Source organism: Vombatus ursinus, unplaced genomic scaffold, assembly GCF_900497805.2.
Source record: "Vombatus ursinus unplaced genomic scaffold, bare-nosed wombat genome assembly UNPS02010320.1, whole genome shotgun sequence".
Taxonomy (NCBI): domain Eukaryota; kingdom Metazoa; phylum Chordata; class Mammalia; order Diprotodontia; family Vombatidae; genus Vombatus; species Vombatus ursinus.
This window is the reverse complement of record NW_020950098.1, coordinates 2,868,336-2,888,287: the sequence shown is the minus strand read 5'-3', so window position 1 is coordinate 2,888,287 and position 19,952 is coordinate 2,868,336. Positions and strand designations below refer to the sequence as shown.

At 38.7% G+C, this 19,952-nt stretch overlaps 1 protein-coding gene across 4 annotated transcripts in view; it reads right to left on the bottom strand.

Annotated features, from left to right (window-relative positions):
- GRIP1 (glutamate receptor interacting protein 1) overlaps positions 1-19,952 on the bottom strand; it is a 790,436-nt gene that overhangs the window by 358,363 nt on the left and 412,121 nt on the right. Inside the window, exon 1 of one of the 4 annotated variants that reach the window (XM_027854161.1) lies at positions 537-609. The exons of the other annotated variants lie outside the window; for them this stretch is intronic. The gene's annotated coding sequence lies outside the window, so the exon portion shown is untranslated. Of the gene's footprint in view, positions 1-536; positions 610-19,952 lie in introns of those variants that run through there. 4 annotated transcript variants of the gene reach the window in all.

The following is a 19,952-nucleotide window of genomic DNA, read 5'->3' as shown; positions in this document are numbered from 1 at the left end:
ATGAGGATGTACTTTAGTGCCAGAGAATTGGGTTAGCCAAAGAGATAAATATTTATATTTAGCTCCTTTTAAGACCTTCCTTCCAATCTAACACCTTTCTCATAATTCAGGTGCCCAGAATATGCAGCTGTCAGGTAGTATTAAGAGAATCCTACCAGTGTAACATCACCACCTTACTCCATTTTGTTAACGTTTATTTGAATGAAGCTCAAAAATCACATAGGAAACTCTCACCACTTAACTCTTAAGTATACTCAGATCTGATTTGTTTCTTCCCCAGGGCTACAATGATCAAATACCTCCCTTTCAGAGAATGCCCCCTTTTCATTTGCTATATCCTCTGGCCCCAAGAAAGATCCTAAGAACTGTTATGTCCCACTTTTCTGACAGGAGAGCTACCCTACCTTCTGCCCCATAACTAATCCCTTAGGGGAATATTTTCTTCTCCTTAGACATTGTGGCTGCCAGTTCATGTATATATATGCAGTTAGCCATCTTAAGGCACAGCCCCAGGGAGATCATGGAGATACAGTTACCCTATAGCTTAGCCTCTTCCAGAAAAGGCAGGAAACCAGGACACTTCTTGCTGTCTTCTCTCATCTCCTGTCATCTTGGCTCTCCCTCACTGAATTATTTCAGTGAAAACTGTCGGCAGAATACTCTTCATCCCCCAAGGGACATCCCTCTTCTTCATACTTCCTAGCAGGCAAAAACAAAACTGAAAGAGTTCCTGAACCCCTCCCCCAATCCCTCTGGTGCCAGGCTCAGATGCCGGCAAAATACTTGTCTGGGTTTTTGTATCTAAACACTGTTTCTTCTTTGAAAGGAAAGCCCCCAAAAGTCAGTGAAATCTTAATAGGAGGAAAGTTTTACATGCCTCATTGTAGCAAGCAGGTTACCCTGGATTCTTGAAGGCTATACCAGCATAGCACAAGGTCTAACAGGTTCTACCACTCTAGAAAGATTCCATGTATGGCTTCATACGGCCTCAGTAACGGAATGAATTTGTTTTCTGAAGACCAACCTACCTAGGTACTGAGAGTTATGTTACCAGTAGGCGGGTCATCTAGTCAAGAAGTTCTGGAGGTTTTGGTTTGTTTGTTTTGGTTTTGGTTTTTGGTGATTTTTTTGGTCATGATAACATAGGAAACAAAGGGGTGAAATGGTCTTCAGTTTTGTGTCTCCCTCTACCCTCCCCACCTTTCCATTTTTATAGTTACATTGACAGAGCAGTAGAAAAGGAGGCAGAAGATGCTGAGAACCACATCAAATTAAACGGGACTGCGGGTACTCCTAGCAAGCAGATATATTGCTAGAGGAGCTAAATCATATCAATGTGGGCATTCTTTTGAAAAAATAATGAATTTGAAAAAATTGTGAAAAAAAAATTTGAAGCTAAATGGAAAAAATTACTTCCAAATATTCTTGGAGGAGTAAAGAATTGGTAATGTGGGAGGGCGGAGCCAAGATGATGGAATAAATGCAGTGACTTACATGAGCTCTCTCCCAAAGCCCTCCAAATACCTGTTAAAAAATAGCTCTAAACAAATTCTAAAGCAGCAGAACCCACAAAAAAGGCAGAGTGAAAGAAATTTCCAGCCCAAGACAACTTGGATGGTTGATCAGAAAGGTATATTACACCGGGCTAGGAGAGGAGCACAGTTTGGCAAGGGCACATAGGCCGCAGCGAACCTGGAGCAGACCTCAGAGGACTGAATTGTGGGCAACTGTGGTGGTTTCCAGACTTTTCAAACCATGAACGCCAAGGACAACTTAGAAGGTCAGTAGGAAAAGTCTGTTTCTGCCGTGGTGAGAGAGAAGCATGGTGGGATTCCAGTCCCAGTGCTGACTGCAGCCCCAGGGCAGCAGCTGCCTCCAGAGCTTCTGGCCCACAGACTGAGGGGGAATCCAGTGGATGATCACAGGGGGATTGCAGGGATCTCACTGCTGGTGCAGGATTCTCTTGCTTTCCCTGTGCTTGGATCTGGATCACAGTTCTGGGTGGCTGTCCTGGGGCAAGGAGGAATGCTGGCATGGTGGAGCTTGCAGTGGCTATGGAGAGGAAATCCTCCTCACAGTTCCAAGACAGAAAGGAGTGTTTGTGGTCACTCACAGATCAGAGCACAGGCCAGGAAAGGAGGAAACACCTCACCCTTGATCATAGCACCTTGGAAGAACTAAAAATTTTCAGGTCCCTAGAAGTATCTCTGAAAACAGCTGCACAAAACCCCCAAAGCGTGTGAAGGCACATTCTCCGCACTAGAAGCAGACTCCTACCTTAACAAAGAGTTTATAACTCAAGCAATTGGCTGGGACCATGAGCAAGCAGCACAAAAAGAATCAGACCATAGAATCTTTCTTTGGTAACAAAGAAGATAAAAACATACAACCAGAAGACAACATAGTCAAAGCTCCTACATCCAAAGCCTCCAACAAAAATATAAATTGGTCCTAGGCCATGGAAGAGCTCAAAAAGGAGTTTGAGAAGCAAGTAAGAGAAGTAGAGGAAAAACTGAGAGAGATGCAAGAAAATCATGAAAAACAAGTCAATAGCTTGCTAAAGGAGACCCAGAAAAATACTGAAGAAAATAACACCTTAAAAAATAGCCTAACCCAAATGGCAAAAGAGGTCCAAAAAGTCAATGAAGAGAAGAATGCCTTAAAAAGCAAAATTGGCCAAATGGAAAAGGAAATCCAAAAGCTTACTAAAGAAAATACTTCCTTAAAAATTAGAATAGAGCAATTGGAAGCTAGTGACTTTATGAGAAATCAAGACACTGTAAAACAAATTCAAAAGAATGAAACAATAGAAAACAATGTGAAATATCTCAATGGAAAAACAACTGACCTGGAAAATAGATTCTGGAGAGAGAATTTAAAAATTATTGGACTATCTGAAAGCTATGATCAAAAAAAGAGCTTAGACATCATCTTTCAAGAAATTATCAAGGAAAACTGCCCTGATATTTTAGAACCAGAGGGCAAAATAGAAATTGAAAGAATCCACAGATTGCCTCCTGAAAGAGATCCCCAAAGGAAAACTCCTAGGAACATGGTAGCCAAATTCCAGAGTTCCCAGGTCAAGGAGAAAATATTGCAAGAAGCCAGAAAGAAACAATTCAAGTACTGTGGAAGCACAATCAGGATAACACAAGATTTAGCAGCTTCTACATTAAGAGACTGCAAGGCTTGGAATATAATATTCCAGAGGGCAAAGGAAAAAACAAGAATCACCTACCCAGCAAAACTGAGCATAATCCTTCAGGGGAAAAAATGTATATTCAGTGAAATAGAGGACTTTCAAGCATTCTTGACCAGAGCTGAATAGAAAATTTGACTTTCAAATACAAGACTCAAGTGAAACATGAAGAGGTAAACAGGAAAGAGAAATCATAAGAGACTTATAAAGATTGAACTGTTTACATTCTGCATGGAAAGATGATATTTGTAACTCATGAGTCCTTTGTCAGTATTAGAGTAGTTGGAGGGGAAAAATTATATGTATGTATAGATAGATAGATAGAGGGCACAGGGTGAGTTGAAGACGAAGGGATGATATCCAGAGAATAAAATTAAGGGGTGAGAGAGGGTTATATGGAGAGAAGGAGAAAGGGAGAGGTAGAATGGGGTGAATTATCTCACATAAAACAGACAAGAAAAGGCTTTTACAGTGAAGGGGAAAGAGGGGAAGGTGAGAGGGAATGAGTGAATCTTATTCTCATTGGATTTGGCTTAAGGATAGAATAACATACACACTCAATTGGGTATGGAAATCTATCTTACAATCCAGGAAAATAGGGGGGAAGAAGACAAGAGAGCAGGAGGATGATAGAGGGGAGTGCAGCTTGGGGAGGGGGTAATCAGAAGCAAGGACTTCTAAGGAGGGACGGGGTCAAAAGAGAGAATAGAATAAATGGGGAGTGGGATAGGATGAAGGGAAATAGACTTAGTTTTTTACAACATGACTACTATGGAAGTGTTTCGCATGACTACACATGTATAACCTATATTGAGTTGCTTGCCTTCTCAGTGAGGGTGGGTGGGGAGGGAGGAAGGGACAAAATTTGGAACCCAAAGTTTTAAAAGCACATGTTAAAAAAAAATATTTTCACATGCAACTTGAAAATAAGATGTATAGGAAACAGAGTATAGAAATCTATCCTGCCCTACAGGAAAATTGAAGGGGAAGGGGATAAGGCCGGGGGGAGGGGGGGGGGAAATAGAAGGGAGGGCAGATTAGGAGAAGGGGTATTCAGAATGCCTGCCATCTTGGGGTGAGGGGAGGGACGAGATGGGGAGAAAATCTGGAACTCAAAATCTTGTGTAAGTGAATGTTGAAAACTAAAAATAAATAAATTAAAAAACAAACAAACAAACAAAAAAGAATTGGCAATGTGGGTTTTATCCCATTCTCAAAGACTATAAGAAACATTATTGGGGGAGCATTTGGTCATCATATTTTGTAGTATATTTGCAAAAAGACCACCATTAAAATAATTGCAATTTTTGTGCCAAAATCAGGGGAGAAAAATTCTAAGAAATTAGTAAGACCCTACAAATTAAAAAAATACACTTTGCTAATTAGTGACTTCAATGAAAGTGTGGGAAATGTTGAAGATGGGGAAATATATATACACACATATATATATGTAAAATATGAAATATAGCTCAGGTGAAAGAAATTAGATAGGCCAAGGACATGTAGATTATATAGAAGTCTTATCTCTGCCATCACAACTACTTCCTTTAAAAAAACAAAAGGGGGCAGCTAGGTGGCGCAGTGGATAGAGCACCAGCCCTGAAGACAGGAGGACCTGAGTTCAAATCCGGCCTCAGACCAAACACTTGACACTTACTAGCTGTGTGACCCTGGGCAAGTCACTTAACATGGCCAACTCCAAATATTATGACAAAGAATAAAAATTACTACATTTTCAAAAAAGAAAAAAGAGACTATATTAAATATGGAAAATATGTTATTGTTACTGATGTGAGAGTTATTTTGTCAGTTGGTTGCTTTGTTTATAATCAAACCACTTACTAATTGAAACTGAGATCAAGATTTAAAAAAAAAACAATAAGAAAGAAAAATATTGAAAAAGACATAGTGCAAAATTAAAATTGTTCTATCCTGAATTATTTAAACATGTTATTTAAAATAAAAAATGGGAAATAGACAACAGAAATGACATCAACACTGACTATAATAATTTCATTCAGTTGAACTAATATAAATTAACCAATGATAAGGAGATGAAAAGCATCTTAGTTAGCAAACATCTAACAAGAAAGAGAGAGAGATGCTGCCAAAGGCAACAACACCAAGTTAGAATATAAACATCTATAAAAACATATGAAGAAGGGTGATGATGATTATAAGCAACAGCATCTCATAGAGCACAGAAAACCACTGGAAGAGAAAACAAGTTTAAAAAAAACTTTACAAAATCCAATACTAAAAGTATTGTAATACTAAAAAAAAAAGTAATACTAAAGATGTTCAAAGATAAAAAATGAAAGAAGAACAACAAATATAAGAAAAATGAGGGGAGGGAAACTGTAAAAACCAATTCAATAAACTGTTTTTTTTTTTTCTATCAAGGAAAATGGAACCATCATACTTGGATCTTAGCATTACAGTCCCAAAGAAGTTTATAGAGAAGTTAGAAATGGAACTAGAGAAGACCATAAAAGCAGCAGGATTAAACCTAGTATATATAGAGTAGATCTGTGCTGGAGGTGACACAATTGGGAGGGCATTGAGAGATTGACATAAAAGGTATATGAAGGAGAGGAAGACATTGACAGCTGGGGAAAGAATCTCAAACCTTGTTAATATCCAAAAAGGTGAGTAACAGATCAATAATTACCAAACTATATGCTTACTTTCCTATTTATACACATTCTTTATGAGAGTCAAGTACATACAAATTGAGAACATCCTTGATGGAGACATTATGAACAGGTTTTTGCAACCAATATTCAACAATGGACATTTTTTTTTAAAATTGTACATAACCAATACTTCAAAAATTATTCAGTTTACCAAAAAAAAAATTACATGCAACTTTTCTTTATTTTCTTTGCTTTGGTCATCTAACCCACTGCTTTGATCTCTATGCATAAGAATCAATCAGTCAATCAACAAGCATTTATTGATCACCTACTATGTGCCAGAAACTACAATAGACTCCAGAGATTAAAAAAAAAAGGTAGAATGGTCCTTGCCCCAATTGCCAAATCTGTATACCTAGCTCCAATAAAATCCTTTAGGTTCAGTCCTCTATTTCCAAGTACCTACTGGATATCTCCACCTTGATGTCCTTGACACTCCAAACTTAATATGTCCAAAATGGAATTTGCATCACCTCCCAAAAATCAACCCTGCCCCATCCCCCAGCTTCCTGTTTCTACTGATAGTGCCATCCTTCTCCTAGCTACTCAGGTTCAAAACCCCAGCCAACTTTTTTCTCTCCCTTTTCTCCACATATCCAATCAGTTTCCAGGTCCTAGGGATTCTGTGTTTACAACATCTCTCACACGTCTCCTCCTCTCTACTCACACTGACTCCACTCACATTCAATCCCTCCTCACCTCTTGTCTGGACTGGTGTAATAGCTTCCTCATTCATCTCCCTGACCCTATTTTCTCCCCTCTAAACTATCCTTTATACAGTTGTCAAAATATTCTTCCTAATCTGAACTCTGCTGAAAAATACGAATGGTTCCCTACTTCCTCAAAGATTAAATCTGAGTACTTTAACCTGGTATTTAAGACCTTACGCAATCTAGTCCCAACCTTTCCAAGTTTACTTCACATTATTTCCTTTCATACACTCATCATTACAAACTGGACTGCTAGATATCGCCTGATCTTGTCCTCTCCACACACCTCTCAATAGTCCTGTTAGCACAAACCCAGAAATAGGTTGGAAATGGAGACTAGACTAGTAGTCACTGATTTAACAATGGGTAAAAGAAAAATAATATTTCCATGTATTTTTAAATCAAGTCACCTTTTCTGCTTTCAAGATTTCACTATTCTATAATTCCAATTTGTTTCCATTATCACATACTTCAAAGCATCAATGGCCATCTCCTTCAAGAAGCCTCTCTATTCTCCTGGTTTTCTAGTGTCCCCGTCCCACCTCACCCCCAAATCACTACGTATATATTTGTGTCTATCTCCTGGGTTTCCTTATCTGTAGATATTCTGTATACCTCTAATTGAATGTAAGATATTTGGGGACAGAGGATGTCTCACTTTGGTGTTTGTGTCCACAGTGCCTGGCCCATCTGGGGGCAGTGGAAGGGAAGGCAGGGAGGAATTATACTCGTCTTTTCCTTGTATGGTGAATTCCCTTTAGCAATTAAGATCCACAACTGCTCTGCAATTTACACTCTAGTTGAGTTGCTTGAGGCATTAAGACACTTGCCCAAGGTCATATAAACCAATATATACCAGAGGCAGAGCTTAAACCTAGGTCTTCTTGGCTCAGAGGCTAACTATCCATTACTCTTCGCTTCCTGACATATACTAGGTGCTCAGTAAATGTTTATTGGTTATTGATTGACTGACATCTTCCTCCCTCAAACTCTCATTATATATGTATATGTGTGTGTGTGTGTGTGTGTGTGTATGTATTTCTGATCTCTTTCACTTCTGAGTTTTTCCTGCTTTACAACTCTTTCCATTTTAGCTTTGACTGAGGAGACTTAGAATCCTCAACACGGTGAAGAATGAACGAAAAAGCATTTATTAAGTGCTTATTATGTGCCAAGGATTATCTAAGTGCTGGAGATACAAATTTAAAAGACAAAACAGTCTTTGCCCTTAGTAGCACATATTCTCTTAGGAGAAGATAGCACATATGAGAGAGTTGTAGCCAAGAAGGCATGTTTTGGTCTAGGAAGTCAGAAGGATGGTAAGCCATAAGGTAATTGATTAACATGTCCATTTCCAGGAATGGTAGGGTTGGTTTCCCAGGGTCAGAGGTGGAAAATTGAAAGGAGGAAGGGGAAAGGAGTGTTACGTATGACATGAAGATGGTATCTGGGTCAGTCTAGATATGAAGAATTCTCACTAATCAGGAGCCCAGAGCCTCAGAATGGGAGCTGGTGGGATGGGTCATAAATACTCAGAAATAAAACACAAGTCTTCTGTCAGGCACATACATCTGGGGATTGCATTTTACAAATTTTAGCATAAAAATGGAGTGCCTCAAGAAGTCAATACTCTTTTTCACACTATTATAATCTCTTTGATAACAACCAATTTGTAAGACAGCACTCATCTATGTGAATTTAATTTCTCATCAGATTTTCTCAAGATGCTTGATTAAAATGCTAAAAGCGAACTGCATCTACCACCTTAACCATCTCAAATAATTTAGTAAGCTAGTTCTTTAAAGATGATTGCTGGACATGATTTGTTCATTTATTTATTAAACTATTACCATTTTTCCCTTTTCATACTACGTTTTTGTAAACAGCCATAACACATTTCTCCTCATCTGCATTTCATTGCTTAAGTATCAAAAATAATAACTCATTTAAATAGGTCTTTAAAGTCTGCATGGCTCTTTTCTTCTATTAGGTAAGACAGTTATTATTATTCCTATTCTCTAAATGAGGAAACTGAGGGCCTGGGAGATTTAAATAACTTACTTATCACACAACTAGTAAATGGTTAGATGTGCCCAATGGACCACAGCAATCTAATCCGCTACACTCCTGCCTCTTTGAAAACACTCCAACTTACAGGATGACATTGAATGTTTTCATTCTTCTCTTATTTCACAGCAAACAAACAGGATGACATTGAATGTTTAAATTCTTCTCTTATTTCACAGCAAACAAACATTCTCGAAATCCTCCAGGTCAATTTTCTAATACTTCTGGGATCTAAAAAAAATGTGTAAATGTCATTGTGACCCTGTTTTCTCAGACAAGCCTATATCGGCTCTTTCTGAACAAAATCACCAGTTCTTCACTGTCACTTGGCATCAACTTTATTTTTGACTTTTGTAACAGTGTTCAAAACTACTTGCGGACTTCATGCATTTGCTAATTCTTGCCACCACCCTCTACTTCATTGCTCTTGGGTACATCCATGTAAGACTAGACCAGTAATTCTTAAAGTGGTATACATAAACCTGATTTTGTTTTTGTTTTTTTAAATACTTTATAACTATTTTTAATATAATTGATTTCCATTATAACCTTATGTAATTTATTTTATGCCTTTACATTTAAAAACATTCTGACAAGGGGTCTATAGGCCTCACCAGATTGCCAAGGGGGTCCATGACACAAAAAAGATTAAGAACTCTGGGCAAGGTATTTAGAATGGACACACAGCATGGTCTTTGAATATATAAGCATCGGACAATGGTAGCCACTGGCCATTATGAAAAGAAACAGTTTGCTGACAATACTTCCAAGAGGGTAGGAATTCTATTTGGCTGGATATATCAGGATTCATTAGCTCATTTTTTTCAAATACTTCATAGGAAAACATTTTTGTAAAAGTAATGATCCCCTTCAGGAAGCGTCATTAGGACATAGTCTTGCAAATCTATGGTGATTAAAAAGCACTTAGTGATTTTGTGCCTCCAGTGTGTTGTGATGTGAAAAGGCTGAAGGATGAGAATAAAGGACACTACATCTCAACTCCATAGGAAGATTCTTGCAACGAAGGAAATGCTGCTAAAGCCAATGAAAGCCATCGCAACCTTAGGAAAGTTTCAATGTACAAGACAGGAAGCCATCTACCAGCCCATGGCAACGGGGAAATGTCACAAGATGGTCTCTATGGAAGGCTGCGGAACATTGCACAAGAGGCTGCGTATATACCAGCTTCTTAAAAAACTTGCCTAAAATTCAGAAGGACATTACTGAGCGTGTGCTATGTGCCTAACAATGTGTTAGATGCAGCGAAGAAACATAAAAACACAGGATGCTATCATTAGATTTAAAGCCAGAATGAACCAGAGAATATCTGTTTCAACATACTCAGTTTAATGATGAGTAAACTGAGGCCCAAAGAGTGACCTGTCCAAGGAAAGTCACATAAATAATGTACTCTGAAGGAAATGCATACTCTAATTGGGTTGAGAAACATGGGTTTAATGATTTTGTGTTTCTTATGTGTTCTGATACAAAAGGCTCAAGGTTGGCTATAAATTACTACTATCACTACTACTACTACTACTACTACTACTACTACTGCTACTACTGCTACTATTACAAAGAAGAAGAGGAAATGGAGAAGAAGAGGAGGAGGAAGAGGAAGAAGAATAAAAAGAACAACCATCATTAGCATTTAAGGTTTGCAACATCCTTTACAAAAAATTATCTCATTTGATTCTCACAACAACTTTATAGTTGAGGAAACTGAGGCACACAGAGTTTAAGTGACTTGCCCACAGTCATACTGCTGGCAAATGTCTGTGGCTGGGTTTGAACCCAGGTCTTCTTAACTCCAGGGCTAGTGCTCTATCTATGGCCTAGTAAGCGAATAAACCAAAATAAGTCATCCAAGTAACAAATGATACGTAGGTTTGGGGTTCAGAGAAAGCCGAGATTAATATGCTTTAGACCAGTTAGATCTTTCATGGATGTAGAGTTGAATCCTTCATGGAGAAAGAGGTCCATGGTACAATTCTGCTTCTACTTTAAGCCAGCCTCAAAAGCCACTTCCTCCAGAAGCCATCTTTGATCATTCTGGCTAGAAGAGATCTTTCCTTATTCTGAGGTCCTATACATAGCTTCTTGTTTTTAACCACGACTCTGACACTTCATCCTAGAAATAGTTACTGGGTACCTTCTATGTTCAAAGTATATCCTCTCTTATATTACAGATATTCTGCCAATGTCTTTTTTTCCCTGTTAGGATCATAGGATTTAGAGCTAGAAGGGGCCTAGAAAACCATCTCACTCAAGAATTCTTACTCTCATATGTGACATGGACACCCCCAGAAGTCTGGTGAAGTGTTTGGTGAAGACTTCTCATAAACGTGTTTTTAAATGCAAAGGAAACCACAGGTTAATGAAAACAAAAATGTAATTTTTTTCCCATCCAAGTTCATGGGTCCCCCATAGATACTAGGTTAAGGACCACTGATTTAGGCTCATTTTATAAAAGAACATACAGGCTAGGAGGAAGATTAAAGAATTTGCCCCAGGTCAAACCAACTATAAGTGGAAGATGGAATTCATACTCAGTCTATAATGCCTCCAGACTGTAAGCCCTTTGAGGAAAGGTTATTCATCTTTGGCTTACCTATAGCACCTTTCACATGGAAGCTCAGTAATATTTGTTAAATGAAAAATTAACAGGGCACTACCTGGGGGCAAACCTCAGACAAAAGGTTATCCCAATGGGTGCAGTTTGATTTGGGTAATATTTTTTGCTCCTACCTCTTGGCAATAAAACAGAGAATTAGGATTTCTCCACTGGAAATCACACTCATGTGAAAACGATACCCCTGTGCTCATAGCCTTTCACATGATAAAAAGATCCAGTATTAGAAGAGACCTCAGAGGCCAACAATTCCAACCCCCTCCATTTACAGATGAGGAAACTGAGGCCAAAAGAGTTGAAGCTGACTTGCCACAGGTAATGTGAGATTTGAACCCAGTCCTTAGACTCCACAGTCTTCCCACATACTCTTTCCACAATTTCACACTGCCCCACATTGGCATCCCTTGTTCCAACCAGTCTTCTCTAGTACATACAGCAAACACAGTTGGTTTGATAAGATTTAGACCTGGAGGAGATGCTAACAATCATCTGAAGGTCTTGTATAGACCTTTCTTTTGAAGATGAAGAGTAATACAATTGGGCCAAGGTCACACAGGAAGTAAGGGGAAGACCTTAGAACTCAAACCCAGGTTTTCTGACTCCAAATCTAGCATTCTTTCTGCTATACCAGCCTCCCACTATACAGATAATTTTTACTACAGTGTGACAGAAGTTGGGAGTATGAGGTATATATTAGGAAAAATTAGGAAATTCTTACTATAGTGTGATAGAATTTAGGAAGATGAGGAATACACAGTTAAGTTAAATTAGAAAATTTCCATTATACGTTTTGGCATGTATTTCAAGCATTAAACAACCTTGGTCAATGTCAATCCCTTTCCCCCTTCTGAAATTCCAGTGGCCCCCTGTTACTTCCAAGACCAAATATAAAGTCTTATTTTTGGTACTTAAAGTTCATTATAACTTGACCCCTTCCTACCTTTCAATCAATTATTATACTTCCTTTTTCTCCATACATCCTACAATCCAGATATTCTGGACTAGTTAGTATTCTTTTCACATTACACTCCATTTTCTATCTCTGCGCCTTTTCACTGGCTGTCCCCTCCGCCTGGAATGTTCTCCCTCCTCACCTAGTTCCCCTGACTTCCTTCAAAATTCAGCTCAAATCCTGTCTTTCCAAGTCTTCCCCCCCCCCCAACCCCAGTGGCTAGTGCTGTCACCTCTGAGGTTGCCTTCTATTTACTCTCTATAGATTTTGTATGACTTTTGTCTCGCCACTGGACTTCAATGAACGACTCTGGAGGAGAGAGTGAGGCTGAGACTTTGCACAGCTCCATCTCACTTAAATCCAATTTGGGTGCAAACCAAGACATCACCCTCATGGTATCATTGGTCCTCTTCGAGAATGAGAGATGAACAACAACAATTTTGTATGCACAAATTTATTTACACACTGTATTCCCCCATTAGAATGTGAGCTCCTTGAGGGCAGGGATAACCCTACCTTTTTTTGTTTTTTTCCTTTCTTTGTATCCCCAGCACTTATCACAGAGCCTGGCACATCCTAAGTGTTTAATAAATGCTTGTTGACCATGTCATCATGCCACCATTTATTTCCCTTTCAATCCATGTGCCCATTTCTATGCCAGACTGGATTCCATTGACTCTGGAGGAGAGAGAGAGGCTGATGACTTTGCACAGCCCTGCCTCACTTAAATCAAATTCATTTGAAAGTCAAGACATCACCCCCTGATGTCATTGGTCCTCTTTGAAAAGAAAGGATAAACAATAACATCCTTTCTCGTCCCTGACCTTTAGGTCACTGGGTTTTTTCTAAGTTTTAGTGACATGTTTTGTTTTTATTGTATACATATATGTATACAATATACATATATATAAATATATATATATATATATATATTTACAGATTGCACACTGTTCTTTTTGCTCTTCTCTTTCATGTTAGCTTATTCCACAGATTAGGTGAGGCATTTTTTTCCAACTCACAAGGTCCATGGAGAAGGATCTTTTTGATTTCTAATCAAAATTGCTCTCTGAGCAGTCATCCAATCCAATATAAGTTCCCCTAGATATCACACACAGGAAATAACCCTCTTCCTTGATTTTGGACACTCTGCCCCCACTCAGTTTCTCTGAGCTGAGCTATCTGGCCCAAAAGCACATTCCAGATTTACTTTTCCAGAAGGTTGACTCTTCCAGTCTTCTTTCTCTCTCTTCTATCCCATCTTTAAGATCAAAGGATGCCTGAATGGAAGATATCAAGTTTCTTCTAGTCCAGCCCCTTCCCAAAGCATGGGTGTTATTTATCTTGTTCTCAGTGGTTTTCTGAGTGGACTTTCCAGCTCCTCTCCAACAGCTTTCTAACCCTAGTGATGCCTCTTCACCTAGAGACCTCTCCTCTGATTCGTGAGTCTCTGACCTGAACCACCATTTATTTCAGGAGCTCCCCAGGCCATCCATGATCTCTTTACTGCTGACTCCATCCTTAGCTCTCTGGCCTTCTCTATCTCCTCCCCAGCAGCCGTGCCACCCCCAGTATCACCCTCATTCCAGCTCCCTTTTAGGGACTGTCTTCCTCCATAAAATATTAAGCTCCTTGAGAACTGGGACTACCTTTTTTTTTTCTTGTATATGTATTCATGGTCCTTCCACAGTGCCTCATACATAGTAAGCACTTATTAAATGCTTTATATATTTATTCCTTTCTCCCAAATTTTTCATAATGGATTGACTAATCTTATTTTTCCCTTAGCCTCTCTATAAAGCCTCAGTTTCGGGAAATACCTCTTCTGTCCTTTCACGTAACTTCCTCTTCCTAACATTTCCCCCAGGGTTCTTCCCCTCTCCCTTCTTCCATGGATCCCATTTCCTTCTTAGGTAACCACATGGTTCAAATAGCAATATGTTGATAGTACAAATTCCGGACGGGGGACTTTAAGGCAAAGAGCAACAGAGTTGGCCTCAGAAGATCTAACTTGAAATCCCGGCTCAGCTTATTGGTGGTGTGCGACCTTTCTGGCCCCGAGTTTTATCATCTAAAAAATGAAGGGATTAAGCCAGATGGTCCCTGAGGTCTCTTCTGGCCTTAGATCCTTATGATCTTATGTCACATATTGTTTGCCATTAAAACATTTTAAAATACATTAATATTTATCACATTCATAACTTATCATCTTTTCCCTCCTGCTCTGGAATCGTCCCTCAATCTACCATCACTTTGGAGAGAGGGCAATGTTTTGGCACCGTGACAAGCTAGGCCTGAAGGGACCGGTAGAATTAGATAGAAGAATTGGGAAGGGACAGATAGAATTGGATAGAGGTAATACATGGCAGTCTCTGTGAGTTAAAGTAGACTTCCCCAAAGGCAATCCTTCATGATATGGCTCTTCCACATATGTCCCACGACACAATTAATAAAAACAGCTGGTTTGGGGAAAAGAAGACAAACAAAATGTAAAATCATAGCAAGCTAACCGTGCGGTGCCCCATATGTATTAACTAAGGAAGGGTAGAAGGCTGATGGTCACATGGGCACTGTGTAGCCCTTGTAGAATGTGGTCTTGAATGAATATGATTTCATTTGAGGCACTGGGTGGTGAGGTTGAGTTTTTGGTTTTGTTGTTGGTTTTTTTTTTTTTGCTGTAGTTTGTTAATGACATAATAAATAAAACATCTCTGAGTTTAAAAAATAAGGATATAATTTTAAGTATTTACTATTTTAAGTAAGAATAATTTTACATATATACCTTCTAATCGTAGCCATCTCTGGGGTGGGGGGAGGGGAAGGGGAAAAAATAAATTTAAGTAATAACTTTATTATTTATTTAAAAGGAATAGCAAGTTGTACATAATAGATTTGCAGTCACATGGGCAATCATCTTTTTTTTAATCATATTATGGTATGGAAATGCTTGTTTTATTCCATAAATTAAATATAAATTAAAAATTAAATTAAAGATAAAATTTTTTTAAAGAATACTATTAAAGGAAATAGGAATTTCACATGTAGGAACTAAAGTGAAGAAGTTTGATTAGGATACCCCAAGGTAACTTTCAGCTTTAAAACTATGATCCTGAGAAACAACACACTGTCAATATGGCTATGTGTTTCCTAGAGGATGATGCTTAGTTTCAAGCCCACCATTTAAGGAGAGTGTAAAGAACTTCCTTAAATTTGGAACTTGGAGACTTCAACTTAGACTTGGAAAAAATTGAGAAAACAAGAATGAAAATGAATAAAGTTTTGGAGAATAAGTCATACAGAGGAAGTCTAAATGAATTGGGGCTTTTAAGCTTTTGGGCAAGTAGGTGGTGTAGTGGGAAGAATCGTGGGCCTCCAGTCAGAAAAGCTCATCTTCATGAGTTTAAATCTGGCCTCAGACACTTACTAGCTATGTGACCCTGGGCAAGTCACTTAACCTTGTTTGTCTCAGTTTCCTCATCTGTAAAATGAGATGGAGAAGGAAATGGCAAACCACTCTAGCATCTTTTCCAAGAGAACCCCAAATGGGGTCATGAAGAGTCAGATACAACTAAAACAATGGAATAACAAAGGTTTTGAGGTATGATGCTGAAGGAAGCTTTGGAACAAGTTTCCGAATATCTGAAAAGATACTATTTGTGTAATAGAACAGTGATGTCAATCTCAAAGGCCACTAATCCATACATACAGATCCCTGTGGGCTACATATTAACTTAGTTTTAAAGTATAATGTTATCTATGTTTTATTGTATTTTTACTCATTTTATTAAATATTTCCCTATTACATTTTAATCTGGTTCCCAGCCCTGGAGAGCTAATATCTCTGCAGTAGAGAACTGATGCTCATTTCCACTGAAAGTAAACTATATGATTTTTTTTTTAATCTGCAGCAAGAAGGATTAGGGGCGAGACATTAAAAGACATTCCTGAGGGGGCTGTGAAGCAATACATTATTGTAATGCATTATTGAGAGTAGTTGTGGGATACCTTTCCCTGTAGGTTTTAAAGAAAAGGGTCAATTGTCATCAAGCTAAGAGAATGGGCCAGCTCTTCAGGAAGGCAGGGAGTTGAACTGTCTAAGCCACGTTTTCTAAATAAATACGTAGTCACACTGTATTTGGTGGCAGCATGGAGTAGTGGATGAAGGGCTGGAATCCAGAAAGCCCTGGATTCACATCCTGCCAGGCTGTGGGACCCTGGGTAATTTTCTCACTTTCTCAGTGCCTCCAAGGCTCCCAATATTGTAAGTTAAAAGAAGCCATTCTGTGCAGACAGAATCATACTATTTGTTCTTTTTTTTTCTTCTGTTTTGTTCTGTTTCCTCTTTCTTGTGGTTCCTCCTATTGGTTCTAATTCTTCTTTACAACATGACTAATGTGAAAATATGTTTAATAGGAATGTATATGTAGAGCCTCTATCAGATTGCATGCTGTCTTGGAGAGGGAGGAGGAAAAAATTTAAAACTCAGTCTTATGGAAGTGAATGTTGAAAACTAAAAAAAATTAATATTAAAAAGAAATTAAAAATAAAGAAAGAAATCATTCTTCACTGGTAAAGGGAGTTTGCTCACTGGTCTGTTCTTATGCTCTTAAATGACAGGTTCCCCGCCTCTTCCTCCCCAATTTATTCATAACAACCCCCTAAAATGATCAACGCCACAAAAATTGTAAAGTCATAGATAGAGAGCTAGAAGGGGCCTCAGATGCCATCTAGAACACCATTTCTGTTTTTACTGATGAAGAAACTGAGACCCAAGGAAATGAAGGGATTTGCCCAAGGTCACACAGGTACTGTTAGGTACTATTTGAATTCATGCCCTATGACTTCAGAGCCATCATTTGCTCCACTGAACCATCGTATAGAAACCTGAGGAAAGGTAAAGAGTTTTCAGGATGTCAGAAACTGATTGATCCAGAGCTCTCTGGCTTCTCATTTCTTTAGCCACCAGTTCTGACAGTCTATGGTGAAAATTAACCACACAGCAAAAAATGAAGTGCAGCAAATCAGCCTTCACTACCTGACTTGATCTTTAGGATGGTCATTTTCCAACTATTAGAGGAGCCTCATAACAATGTCAAATGTAGCTGTGAGAAAATTATAAACACTCTTTCCAATAAAACTGTATAGCTCCAAATCACAAAATAAGCAGATTAAAGCAAGGAAAGAGCTCAGGTGTTACAGTGTAAGACTTCTAAACAGGCCCAGCTTCTCTAAGGTAACATTTATTGAAATACTTTGCAGGTAGGTTGTTTGCAAATGATGGTAGCTAATTCCATTCTTCATGATATTTATATGTCTTGGAGAGGGGGCCATTGCCAGTTGTCCTACGTCTTGCCACTGGACCCTGATGACTCTGGAGGAGAGAGTGCGGCTGATGACTTTGTGCAGCTCAGCCCACTTAAATTCCATTTACCTGCAAGTCAAGACATCACACTTCTGATGTCATTGGTTCTCTTCAAGATGAACAACAACAATAACAATGCTTTGGAGAGTAGAAGGTGAGCTAGTACAATCTAGTAGGCCTGCTAAGCATAGGGTTCTTGTTTGCAAGGCTGAATTAAGGGATTCAGTTCCTATGCATAAGAGAATGAATGTATTTGTTAGAGCAACATAGAACCTCAGGTATGTTCAATGTCCTTTTACACGTAGCTGTTTGCAGATATTTGAAGAAGGAATGAATGGTGCTTAAAGAATAAGAAACAATTGAAAAACCAACCAGCTGGGGTTATGTAAAGATGAAACTGTCATGTGAATTAGAAGACTACAAACACCAAGGGTAGTTCCCAGTGCATTTTGTGACTCCCTTGACCTTCCACACTGCATGAAAGGAAGCAGTGGAGGTATCAATCCCCTGGGAAGCCACAAAAGATTTGTGTTCCTCTGCATAATCACTCATGCTTTAGCTAACAAATGCATCAAGACCAAGAGCAAAATGACAACAACAACAACAAGAAAACAGGTGGGGTGTGCATGTAATCCCAACTGTATTCAATCAAGAGAATGAAATAAATGATAAAAAGAAAGATCAAAAGGATATGGTTATGTTTCATTATCTGTAGCTTTTCCCCATACATAATACACTTGCTTTTATGATAAATACTGCTAAAAAGCTCTCCCACATAGCATCTCGCTAATCAAAAGCTGTGACTCACTAGCCAATTTCAAAAATTGCCACCAGTCTAAAGTTAAATCGATAAAACAGCAGCATGTTTCCTGGATTAGAGGAGGAGGAAAGGGAAAGAGATGTGGCATCCTTTCAGGTGCACACACCAGATTTATACTTGGCACCTTCCACCAGGGTGATTCATAAGGATCCTCTGACTGTCCAAATATGATGAAACATATGACCAGGCCAGTTTTTCACCAGAGTCAGTCAGAGGCAGCAGCCACAAAGAAAAACTGAACATGAAAGAAAAAGACACAAGTCAAACCAAAAAGGATTCTCTAGTTTTAACCTTGCAAGGGTGTGTAATGGAAATAAGCTTCAAATCAACCTGGGAGTAGTTTTTGCCTAAGTAGGTGCATAATTATGGTATCCCTGGGATTTAAAGTAATCTCTAAGTTAAGGGATATATCTGTTTTACAAGCAATTCTCACATTATGGAACATGGTCAAAGACTTCAATGATTCCAACTTCTTATAAGGTCTTGAATAATTTCAGTTAGGCACAAAAGAAACTTTTCTGCTGTCACAATGTCACTAGACTTGGGGAAAACTAGAATTACCTTTAACAAAGGAAGTCTGTCCTTAACAATAACAACATTCTCTCTCTCTCTCTCTCTCTCTCTTTATATGTGTGTGTGTGTGTGTGTATGTATTCATACATGCAGATGCATATGTGCGCATATCCCCTTCTAAATTTTGGGGTCTCTTGCTTATCTAAAAGAAATTTTTCTGATACACATTTTTCCAGAAGATGATGAACTGAAGTAAATAGTAAAAACAACGGAAAACTATTATAGCATTATACAGTTTGGGGGGCTGAGGGTCTAGGGGACCTGAATCTTTGATTTCATCAGTTTCCAAAGAAGAAACTCTTTGTACCCATGCAGTTCTGCAACTTATTTCTTAGAGAGTTGCCTTGGCCACTGACTGGGAAGCTAAGTGATTTGCATAAGGTCACATAGCCAGTATGTGTCAGGGATGGGACTTGAATTCAAGTCGGAGGCCAGTTCTCTACCAACTGTATCAGGCTGCCTACAAAGTTGTTATTTCTATCAAACTGGGAACAATGATATCCAGGCAATCAGAGGTCAGGCCAGCATGGGAAGGGGAAGGAGACAAGACAAACTTGACCATTTCACTGTACATCAGTTGCACTAATACGAAGAATGTGAATCAGGAAGGCAAAACTCATCAGCAGCGAAATCCTAAAACAAGAGTAGCAAGCAACCAATGGGCTAAAAAGGGAAAAGAAGACAAAAAAAGACATGGAGTACAGATCACATGGGAGATGATCTGAGATTCCCTCAAAATGAAGCACAAAAATGAGTGACAAGAGGCTTGGGAGGGGTGCATGCAAGGCAGATAAAAAGGGGAGTTCTTTTCCACCTGTGCATCTTATATTGGAAACCCTAACATTAAAAAGGTATATATATATATATATACACACATATATGTGTATATATGTGTATATATATATACACACACACACACATATATATAAACACATGCACACACA